This window comes from Colias eurytheme, chromosome 32 (genome assembly GCF_061535395.1).
Source record: "Colias eurytheme isolate Ceu_HAF_F1 chromosome 32, ilColEury1 Martin Lab GWU primary, whole genome shotgun sequence".
Classification (NCBI taxonomy): Eukaryota; Metazoa; Arthropoda; class Insecta; order Lepidoptera; family Pieridae; genus Colias; species Colias eurytheme.
The window spans coordinates 2,024,044-2,035,683 of NC_143011.1; the positions used below are offsets into that span (position 1 = coordinate 2,024,044).

Sequence of the window (11,640 nt, forward strand, 5' to 3'; positions counted from 1 at the left end):
TCGAAATCTGACATCAGTAATCGAATGCAGTGAATAAAAATCATCATAATAATAAATGCGTTGTGTTTTTTTATTATACTTGCCCTTTTTTTGCTCCTTAAATTTACGAAAGAAAGTATACTACTTTAAAAGGGATTCGCTTGATGAATTTTAAAATTGACATGTGTATCAAGTTCGAGCGACACATGTTTCTAGTCAGTACCGATTAATTCACTATAATCGATGTTTCACTTTCTAAGCAGGTTACCTCTCTTCGAAGATAAATTTGATAGACGTCAAAATTCAAATCAATGTTGCGTACCTACAAGTTGCGACTTGCGTATTTTGGCTGTTTGGGCGTTTGGCATGGTTTTAACAGTTGACTGTTGAAGATTATGAAAACAAAGAAAATAATAAGGTTGATGGTTCATAATAATTTCATATCGCCGATCTTCTCATTACAGAAAGTGCATATATTGCTATTAATTATGTTCAGTCTTGCAAGGTGTGAAGTGATTTATTGGTTTATTGTGGCCAAATCTTAATCTGTTGATTGTGATGATAAACTCACGACTAGTTACATCCAGCTCATCATACCAAGGTCTTCTCTGTAAATCTTCTTGAATATTTCCATACCATTTTCCTTTAAATTTCTGATCCTACTTCCAGAATTCTAACCACGTACTATTTAACGAGACATTTACATCGGAATACTCTACTCTACTACTACTACTCTTACTACTACTACTACTCTTTCAAATAAACTCACCCGCAATTTTTTACTTTTTGTCAAGGTGTACAAGTTTATAATATTATTCTAAAACGTTAGAAGTGAATTGTAAATCCTTTGAAATAAATGTATCTAAATCTAATTTACTTTTTGGTTCTTATTTGATTAACTTTTCATCTGGGATTGTTAATATATTATATAATATAAAAATTTGTGTGATTTATTGGTAGGTATACTATCTGCACACCTTACTCTTTCAAATAAAGAAATAAGTAATTACTTATGTATTCAAATTCACATTGGCGTCCATATATTCTGTGCCTCCAGTGAATAAGGGAATAACTCAAAAACAGCACTTTTCAGGAGAGACAAAAAACTATATATCAATACTAAATCTTTATTAATTCAAAATTTTAAGCTTGTATGTGTAAGATAATTCGCACGCTGAGAACGAAAGTGACCTAACTCAAAATTTTGCAAAAATGAGTTATACTCATAAAATGACTCAGAATAAGGTATTCTATCATTTAATAAATCAAAAACTATCCTATGTCACCTAGAAACCGAAAAACACGTATGTTGCGTCTCTTTATAATTTGCGTATTTTAAACGTCCCTCCGCTAAAATAGTGACCGTTTTAGTATTATGTCGGCACGGTGATTACATTTCTTAGTTTTAAAGTGATTTAATCCTGATTGCGGCGTTTATTTACCGAAAGGTAAGTAAATATTATGTCAATGTTCTAATCCTAACAAGACCTTTATTCGTATTAGGTCACTTTTGTACTAAAATGCAGTTTTTGAATTATTGTGACTTAAATCATATTAAGTCATTTTTGTATTATCAACTATTCTAAAGGTAACGACATATTTCTCGTTATGCCTGTACTTTATTAAATGCTTTCTTTGTTTAAGTGTATTATGTATAAATAGGCCGTTTTAATAATATTTTGATAAGTTAATTTTATGGCGTATTAAAGTTTATGTCATTGTTTCAATAATAATTTGTTTAAATATTTATGTTTAGGTCATTATTATGAAGAGATTAAAGATGATTTTATATTACAAATGGTTCAAGAAAATGAAAAAGAAAACGAAAAATTCATACCCAAAAAGTTATCATGAAATACAAGAGTTTCCTCGCTGAGTGATCATCATCATCTGAGGCTCTACAGCTGCTAGTGGGCCTTGGCCTGGTCCAGTATTTTCTTCCAGATCTCTCGGTCCTTTGTCTGAGTTCTCCAGATTTTCACAGCAATCATTAGATGCCATCCAACCATCGGAGCTTCGGCCCATCTGGTTTTCCATAGAGAAGACGCAGAGGTGCCTTCTTGTCGTCCATACGTGCCTCGTATCCGGCCCAGCGTAAACGGCCTAGTTTTATGGTCTATAAGACATTCGGCTCCTCGTACATTTCATAAAGCTCATGGTTATACCGCGTTCTCCAATGTCTATTTTCCAGCACAGCACCGAAAATCCGTCTGAGGATTTTTCGCTAGAACACCAGCAGGCAATCCTCATTTTTTTGCTCAGGACCCAACTTTCGGACCCGTATGTTAGTACTGGTCTTAGTAGGGTCTTTTATAGCAGTACCTTTATGTTTCGGCATAGCAGTTTCGATCAAAAATATCTTAGAAGGCCGAATCAGCCATAATTCGTTTAAATATTTCTGCAGATATTTCGTTCTGGTTTGTTATTAATTATGCCAGGTACACAAAGTCACGTACAGCCACGAACTTGACTTGTAGACCGAGCTTTTGGGCAGTTTGGTCTATAGTAATATATGCGTTAACAGCAGTAGAGGATCACTGCTGGTAGCGTCCTCCCGATCCAGGTCTATATCATCCGCGTATCTCAGTATTTGTATCTATTCGAAAAATAAAGTGCCCGATGTCTCAATTTCTGGAATCTCGGATGCATTTTTCTAAGGCTATGTTAATCAGAAGGCTGGAGAGCGCATCACCCTGCCTAAGGCCTTCCATTGCCCTAAAAGGTTGCAAGATACTGAATGGATCCGAACGACGCTTTTTTATTTTTTTAACGTCATTGCTGTAAGTGACGACACCAATTGTGGTGGAATGCCGATCTCAGTCAACGCTTGGTACAGGAAATTTCGGTGAACATTGTCGTATGCAGCCTTAAAATTCACGAAAATAATATGGTGTGTTATGACATTGAACTCAAGTGTTTTAAAATCTGATCAGTAGTCGAACGGTTAGGGCCCCAAGCGTACTGGTAGTCGCCTAGTTTGTCTTCTGTGTATGGAGATATTCTATTGAAAAGGACATAGGCGAAGATTTTATATGCCGTGTTTAAAAGAGATATACCGTGATAATTCTGGCAATCAAATATGTCACCTTTCTTGTGCTGTACACACCGCTGTAATATATACCCTATGTTACTGCGATGTTCCACTCATCGGGCGTATTAGATTATATTAGAAAAACTTAACTATAATTATTTTTCTTATGTCATTGTTGTGGCAACCCTGTACTTAGTCTGTGGTTCATGTACCTATGCAATGTGTAAGGCAATGTGCTTTTAGAAAGAATAAAGAAAAGTTAACAGGGCGTCGTTTCAGACTACTACACCTGGACTATCAGCTCATAAAATTTCTCCTTAAAGCTAGTTTCAGCATATTTAAGCAATTCCACAGAGATGTAATCAGTTCCTGGTGGCTTATGATTTTTGAGTTTCCTAATGGCCAATCTAACTTCGTCTATTTGTAGGCAGTGAGATATCTGGGATGTTAGTATAATTTTGTATGGCAGAAGGTGTTTCAGCAGTTTCTGTGCTATTTAGCAGTTCTTGGAAGTACTAATTCCATCTTTTAATAATATCGTTCTTACTATTTAGTAGCTCACTATCTTTACTTTTACAAGCTGAGGTTCTAGGTTTGAAATCTTTCCTACCTCTATTAGTTTGGCTGTAAAAGTTTCTCGAGTCCTTCGTTGAGAAACTTTTAGCAATCTCTTCAAGTTAGTTGACATCAACACATTTCTTCTTCTTTCTCTTGTGTAGTTATTTTTTTTCCTTCGTCGCGCTTTATGCTCTCTCTCGTCTGCAAGTGTAAGTCTGCTGTAACGATAGGTATGCTTCATTCTTTTCGTTAGTAACCTTTTGGCATTCGGCCACTTGTTTCTGCATCGTATCTCATTACCTAGATTTTCACTCGCAGCTGTTAGTAGAATTTTACTTAGTACTTCCCAGGATCTTACTTGCGTTTTGTTCGCTATTTATCTATCTGCTCTGAGCCAAAATTTTTAGATAAACTTTCACTTTAAGAGGTGCGAAATAAATCTACACTACATAGTATAAAACAAAGTCGCTTTTTCTGTTCCTATGTCCCTTTGTATGCTTAAATCTTTAAAACTACGGAACGGATTTTGATGCGGTTTTTTTTAATTCATAGAGTGATTAAATAGGAAGGTTTTAGTGTATAATTTATTAGGTTTGAAACAAAGTAGGCGAAGCCGCGGGCGGTAAGCTAGTAATATTATAAAGAGGAAAGGTTTGTATGTATGTATGGTTTTCACGCATAAACTACTGAACCGATTTTGATGAAATTTGGCACAGATAATCTTTAGACATTGAGAAAGAACATAGACTACCTTTTATTGTGAAATATGTACCACGGGCGGAGCCGGGGCGGACCGCTAGTTCCTAACTAAAACTGCACTTTTGTATTACTTTTTTTAATTAATTATACTGAAGTATAATTTTTTGTTGATTAATAATACCAATATTAGAGTTGATTGCCCATAGGTATTAAGTAAATAGTAAAAATGAGTCTTGAAACAAACAATAAATATAATTTCTTAGTTAACATTTGGTTTCATTAGACTACTTCCCATTAATATTTTAATACTAAGTTGACATAATTCAGGTTACGTCCAAATGCATGCATAGAACAAAAATACTAAAGTGACTCATTCCCAAACTAGTCAAAGATGAGTTACAAGTTTTCAGTACTAAAGTGACGCAATATCTAATGGTAATTTTTAAAAAAAGATAAAAAATATTTAAATTTAATTTAATTTATTTTTTATGGATTGTATGGGTGGATAATATCCTCTAAAATGATATCAGACTTTAATATCTTATATAACTTTGCATTCGAACAAATTATGACATGATTTGTAAATAGTTCTGTAAATTACGAACACTTTTTTGATGATTCCCAAAAAACACGAATTTCGTATTAGGTCACTTTCGTTCTCAGCGTGCGAATTATGATGTTAGACTATATTTTTACATATGAACACATGTTGTAACAACCCCAGAAATATACTTTTTTCGTGTTTTTTTGTAGTTGTGGCCTTATGAACGAGTACTTCATGGAATAACTCAATGTATTCACATAATTTTTTTTTTACTCTTTGCAATATAACGACTTATGCCCTTATGCACTATGTTCATAATCGCACAACACGACTTATATTATTGCCAGTTTTGGTTTTATAGAAATGATGTGACTTATTATGCTTGAAATTTGTGTACTTTATGACTCAATTGAGGCTTTTTAGTGGAAAAACTATGCACGTAGCTTGAAAAACGAATGAAATCAACGGGTTTTTTTTATCGTTATTAGATAATAAAAACAAAACATCATTTAGGTATTTATGCATTTAACCCTAGAAGTCCAATCTACGTAAATTTGACGTATGAACTCTTCTATATTTACCATCGAATCGCTGCAAAATCCAGAACCAACTTATTAGCCGTCGAGACCTAGCAGTACATAGTTGGCTCATCCATGTAAATTCCACCATTTGGTTGTAAAGAGGATGTTGTGCGTCATTTTGACGTATAATTGGGCTTTTCGTAACTTTTAAAATTGTTTCAAATTTTTATTTTGTGATTTATTTGAATGATTTTTTTCCAAGTCACGTTTCACATGATATCTATAGTATTATACTATAGATTGAGTATAAAATGGGATCCAGACAACTTTTATACTAGGACGAAAAACCTTCAATTTTAGTAAATGACGATTATTGTCCTCCGCTGGATTTGGACTTCAAGCAAAGGGATTGGGTGGCTGAAGATGTTGTCCGGAGTAAAACCGAATATGTTATGGGGTTTTGTTACCCATGTATAATGAAAGTCGTAGATTGTGAAATAAACCTTTAATCGATCTTTCAATAATACAGTACTATGTTGTTAATGCTATACAATGTTTCACCAGTCACCACAATGAGTCTAGTCTGTACAGGTTAGCAGGAGACAATCATTGAGTATTGGTATTAAATACGTATCAACTGCGTATTGCGTTTTGCGTATTAACTATTCTGCCGTCCTTTAACTAGAAAGCCGTTAAGCCCACGAAGTGAGTTTCGAGTAAATGGCAAAAAACACGGAAATCGTTATTTCTTAAAAATTATGACACTTAGAATAATTATTGTGAGATACATCGATCGAAATTTAATTATATTATATATAAATAATAGAATGCATAGAACGTGCATAGAATAAAATAGTAGGTAGCGTTTATTTCCCTCTGAGTAAGTAGTGTGTATTGTGTATCAAAAGTAACATTCAATTATGTATTGTGTTAATTTTATTTATTACGGATTCAACATCAAACAACTCTACGGTAAGTATCAAGGTGCGTATTAACTATAGAGCTATTATTTATTACCTTACCTAATACCTATAGGTATGTTATAGCTAATTGCTGCTGGGCGCTGGCTGCGATTTCGTCCATGTATCTACTGAAAGGTTTCATGACATAATATGAGCACAGGGGAATAAAATAAAAATACCAGTATGTACATCCAAAAATATTTATTTCAATTATTACAAATTATCCTTAATCTAATTTTGAAAATCTAACACTGAATTAGATTCCTTACAATAATATTATTCAAATTAATAACAAAATAACGTATTTTACGGCTAAATTAATATTGAACTAATTATGTAGTTAAAACACGAAAGCGCATTACCTTGTTATACCAAAAATTTTATATGATACAATATTTTCAACTGATATCGAAATGTACGAAAATAGTAATAATGTAATTGAACTGAGAACATAATATTTTAATATTCAGACAAAGCTGTATTGTTTCGATATACGTAGTTTTTATTGTAAACTGCACATAATATTTTCATAGAAAAATACTGTAAAACAACAGATGATGAAATTTTCAAATAATTTGGAAAATCCAAAAGTGCACGCCTCATAATTTTTTTTTAATAAATATTTATTAATTATTATTTTTGTTTATTTAATAACAATTAAACCACATCGAATCAGACCCTGAAAAATGAAAGGGTTCTATTCCTGAGCATACTCAAGCGTAAGAGAAAAAAAAAGACTCGATTAGTAAAGTATTTCGGTCGCTATCGTGCTAACAAGAAAAAGGATCCGCACATACAGACACACGGACGTCCAAGACAGAACTTTTTTAAACTGTTTTTTAACTAGTTTAAATAACAAAAATGAACCGCTTGACAAATAGCAATTAATTGCTACACAAAGACAGCCTTATTGCTATTCGATTAAAAACGAAAAGTAATGCCTTAACTAGTGCATTTGAGGTTTAAAAAAAAACTTTTCGTAGGTTTTATTTAAGGTGATATTTGAGGTAATTTCTTAAAATAAAGTTGTGAACAATTCACAGTATACAGTTTTACGATATGAAGTTTTATGAAATGTTGCAGATTTAGTTTTATCGAATAAAAGGTAAATCGAGGCATTTAGTTTTGAATTTTTACAGAGAATTTATTGGGTCCTTATTTAGGCAGTTCATAATACAATGTCACAGATAATTAGCGTGTGTTCAAATAAACATCTAGCGTAAGATAAATCTTTGGAATCTACATTTGGTTTTAGTACATTAGATTGCTTTAAAATTAAGAACTATCCCATCAACGTTAGGGTACGTTAAATGTTAAGATATTAAGACTTTAAAAAAAAAAAACTGGAAATAATCTTAAGGTTAATAGCGCCTTTACAGTTTACATACTGTCGTCAGATAATGTCTGTTTAATTGAATAGAGAAAAGAAAAACCCATCCAGGTTTTCTGAAAGTTTTTGAAGTGAAACTTCTTTATCGGGGTTGGACAAAAATTTAGTGTAACATTTTTGCGTTACGCCGTAAGCGTGACATTTTTGCGTTACGCCGTACGCGTGACATTTTTGCGTTACGCCATACTCGTGACATTTTTAAGGTCATAAAGAAGTTTCACTTCTTACGTGTGTACTCTAGTACACGCATACATTTTTTTTCTTATCCCTATCACGCGTGATTTGATATATTTCTGTAAAGTTGCATATTGTAAATTATTTTTTGAAAAAATAAGGTCAAAAAGAAGTTTCATTTCTTACGTGTGTACACGTACGCGTAGCACACGCACACATTTTTTTTGGTTTTTAGCTTCAAATAAGTCCTAAACGTGGAGTATTCGATAGTACCTAATCGATTTACATTGTGTGCATTTAATGTAATTTCTTGATAATAGTTTTTGTGACTAGCTGCAGTTTGACATCAACTGAATACATCAATTAGGTAGTTGTACAGTAGTTGTTGAGCAGTTCATTCTTATTACGTTGAAACTAAAATTTAGCTCAGCCCTATTGCCGTTCGATATTAGATTCACAGATGAGTTTAAGCCTACACTTAATAATTGTTTTAAGTTGAGTTTTCAAATTTGCCGATAAAAAAAAAATTTGAAGGGTTTCTCGCGATTTTTTTGTAGGCAGATATGTTATCACATGATTACTTTAAATTCAAGTTGGTAAATATTCAGTTGAGAATAAGCTTTCACCACTTTGAGTGTTTTCTGCGGTTCAGTTACGAATTATTCGTTTTAAACTTTTTAAGATGTTATTTTTGTGCTGTTGTCACATTTGTTTGTCAATGATCATAACAACAAAATAAAACTGCTGTTAAAATTTGAGCAAGCTGCACAGGCTATCACTATGATAGACTTGGGAGGTATAATTCAGTAGAGTTGTAGTGGAGTATAGTTGTAGCATACTGATGGTTGTGTTGTCTCGTACGTTGTGAAGTAAATGTGTGTTGCGTGAAATAATATTGTGATGGTAATGTAGTTCGTCGAAGGATTGTGGTGTTCTATCTGGCATGAAGTCCAGGATAGTAGATGTGTTCTGACCGGTCAGGAGGACTGGGGCAGTATGGTAACCCTGTAAGGTCAGTGTGGGCCGAGGCAGGATAGTAGCTATTTTGGTATCCCGAGATGAATTACCGTAGTAATGTAGTGTGAGAAATGGCGTACGAGGACGCATGATTGTCGGTATGGCTGTATAGGAGATAACTTGAGTTTATTAAAATGAAAAACGATTAAGAATATTGATTCTGTTGGATGAGTAATAGTTCAGTTCAGGTTTCACTTTTTTTTACTGTTGAGCTATTGAATCCTGTAAACACCAATAATCACTTTGAAAAGACAGATTTTGTTTATACTATGTTCGGGTAACTTCACCTTGTTAATATATTGAGGATGCCTGAGGGCCAAGTACCACTTGAAGTTGGTTAGTGTTTGAAATTTGAGTTTGAGTTGAGTGGTAGCGATGAATCTTAGTTCGTTTGGTCAGAGAGTGCCAGTAGTCATTTCGTAGCCGTAGTCCGTTGAAATCGGTGTCTGCTATTAGGAGCTATGGCTGCTTATAGTGAACCGTGGATACGCGGTATTACCGTAGTCCGTTTGAAGTCGGCGTCTGCTATTAGGAGTACAGATAGCTGCTTATAGTAAACCGTGGATGCGCGGTGCGCGGGTGACGCTGGCGGAGGTTGGGTCTTGTAGAGACCATTGGATATGGAATATGGAGTCCGTGGGACTCGGCATTCGGAGGAATGCGTGTGGAACAAACATGAGGTTTGTTGTGGGGCTTAGTGAAAAGCCAGAGTTTGCATTCGGTGGAATGCGTGTGTGTTGTTGGGCTTAGTGAAAAGCCAGAGTTGGCATTCGGTGGAATGCGTGTGTGTTGATGGGCTTAGTGAAAAGCCACAGGCCTCGGATAAGATTCATGCTCTAGTTTTTTTGTGATACTTTAATAATGATCTGCTGATGACAATAGCAGTGAAAGTGGTATTTGGTTGCTTAAGCGTTATTTTCTTTTAGTAGTTAGTAGTTCATAAATTTAATCGAAATGATCAGGATTCAATGTTTCATTACTTTAATCAAAATGGTTAATTTCAAAGGGTTGAAGTTGGAAATTATTTTAAGGTATTCAAATTAAGAAAAAAACCTGTTTTCATATGAACTTAAATTTTGTATTATGAGATTCTTTGCTATAGGACGTTTCTTGTACAAATTTCATGATTCTGTGTTCACAAGAAATATCCTGAAGGTATTGATTCCTCGTGTCCCCTGCGAATGTCGAAAACTACTATCTTTTGATCGACTGTTATAACTTTTCAAAGCTTAACGGGACGATGGTATGCGATATGAATTTCAAAGGTCTTGATAGATAGACTGATAGACGTACGGACAACTAAGTGATCTTAAGGATTTAGTTTTTTTCAGTTTTGTGGTTTAAAAGCCTAAAAATTAAATATCCGAGTTTAATTGTAAAAATTTGTCAGGATTGGCCGAAGAGCATGTACTGTGCGAGATGTTTTCTGTGTTACAGCACCCACAAACACGAGGACGTGTTCAGCGCAGGATGGCCGTGTCGGAGACGGTCAATAGCGCGGATGTAAAACGACTCTAAGCACGAGTTCCGGGAGGTGGCAGCACAGTGAAGTTGGCGGCTTACTTCATGCTTGTACCGGGTCGAGCCCGTGAAGGCTCGCCCTCGGGACGGCACTTCACATTCGAACATCGAAGAGTTCGGATCTTCCACTACTAGGAACTGTTAACCTTTTCTTTGCTAGTGTTTAATTTAAATGTGTAACGTAACGGTTATTAAAAGTGATTGTATTTAAAGTGATTGTATTAAAATGACTGTATTGTAAAACTGACATGATTAAAAAGAGCAACTATAGAGTTTCTTGCCGGTTCTTCTCTGTAGATACTGCTTTCCGAATCGGTGGTAAATAAAGAAATGATTGAGTTTGAGGTGTTTCTTTGCTCGATTACCCAACGCAACGCCCACAGCTTGAAAATAGATTCACAATCTACATCTTGCTCCGACATCAGAATTGGGATCAAATCGAGCAAATGAGAAAACACGTGACGATAACCTCGATACGATATACGATAACCTGATTAAAAGTCAAAGCGCCGCAACCACGTGGCACTTCGATCCAGTTTCAACGGGAACAGCAAGAAGTCGGAAGCGAGCATCATCGTATCATCGAGAGCAGCGCCGTGTCATGTCGTGCACCGTGCCATCGCGTCGAGCATCCGGCTTCGAGCATCATGCGTCGAGCGTCGAGCATCATGCGTCGAGCGTCATGCGTTGCGCCATGTGGTGCATTACGCATCCATACTGAGCGCCGCGGCACCAAGCTGGGCTCCGCGACACCACGCCAGGTGTTGCACATCCACGCCAGGCACCGCAATACCACGCCGGGCGTCGCGCTACCATCACTACCATCAACACGTCGAGCCTGAGATCACCGGAACCAGAGCGACGTGTCGACGTGTCGTGCAACTATCCTTCAATCTCATACAAAACCGGTCAGTAGATAACATTCCACTTTGAGTGTACAGTAAGATAAGGAAAGTAGGTTTTCAAAATGTAGTAACTTCAAGCAACTTATTCGAAAGAAAAAGAAATTTATTGCCAAAAACATTAGTTACAAAATTTATTTTAAAATTAATTGAGGAAAATGGTCACAGCCTCGGCAAAATGCTGCACAAAAACAGCGCTAATTTACAGGCTGTACCGAATGTAATGATTACAGATTTTGTTAAAAGTTGTAACCTACAAGACCAGTGTATAGTTTAATCTTATTGCATTACATTTAACTCAACTTATTTACGCAGTGATAAATTAACAGTACCTATTTCACT

General features: G+C 35.2%; 1 long non-coding RNA gene across 1 annotated transcript in view; it reads right to left on the reverse strand.

The window, feature by feature from the left end:
* LOC149895128 (uncharacterized) overlaps nt 1-11,640 on the reverse strand; it is a 290,513-nt gene that overhangs the window by 134,162 nt on the left and 144,711 nt on the right. The gene's annotated exons all lie outside the window — the stretch shown is intronic.